Source organism: Suricata suricatta, chromosome 9, assembly GCF_006229205.1.
Source record: "Suricata suricatta isolate VVHF042 chromosome 9, meerkat_22Aug2017_6uvM2_HiC, whole genome shotgun sequence".
In the NCBI taxonomy this organism is placed as follows: Eukaryota; Metazoa; Chordata; class Mammalia; order Carnivora; family Herpestidae; genus Suricata; species Suricata suricatta.
The window spans coordinates 20528864-20529272 of NC_043708.1; the positions used below are offsets into that span (position 1 = coordinate 20528864).

The 409-nt window shown below is 28.1% G+C and overlaps 1 non-coding gene across 1 annotated transcript; it reads left to right on the forward strand.

The window, feature by feature from the left end:
* Window positions 1-265: 265 nt before the first annotated feature.
* Window positions 266-409, forward strand: LOC115303250. Its single transcript, XR_003913942.1, has one exon. It is a non-coding gene; the product is annotated as a small nucleolar RNA SNORA79 (small nucleolar RNA).

Here is a 409-nt window from a genome sequence, read left to right on the forward strand (position 1 = left end):
AATATTGTTATTGGAGAGGAGAATAAAGGTAAATGAAAAGTTTTATTTCAGGGTAACAGTTTAGTTACCCATTTGCCTCATTTGAGAGTATCTGAGAATATACTTAAGACTTAAAATTAATAGTGATATACGGTAAGTGATGTACAGAGGAAAATGTCTTTGAATTATTTTACTGTTATGCCAAATAACACTTTTAATATTTGATTTTATTTTATATCTGGATCAAATAATTTTTTCCTTTAAATCTTTTTTTTTTTTAATCTTTTGATGACTGTTCCTCCTATTGCCATCAGGCCTGGCACTAGGATTTTAGGTCATCATAAATTAAAATTTGATTTTCTTCACTCAGAGAATATTAGGATAATGGGATTATCTGTTTATTCTCTGAAATTTGCGGAATCAAACATGT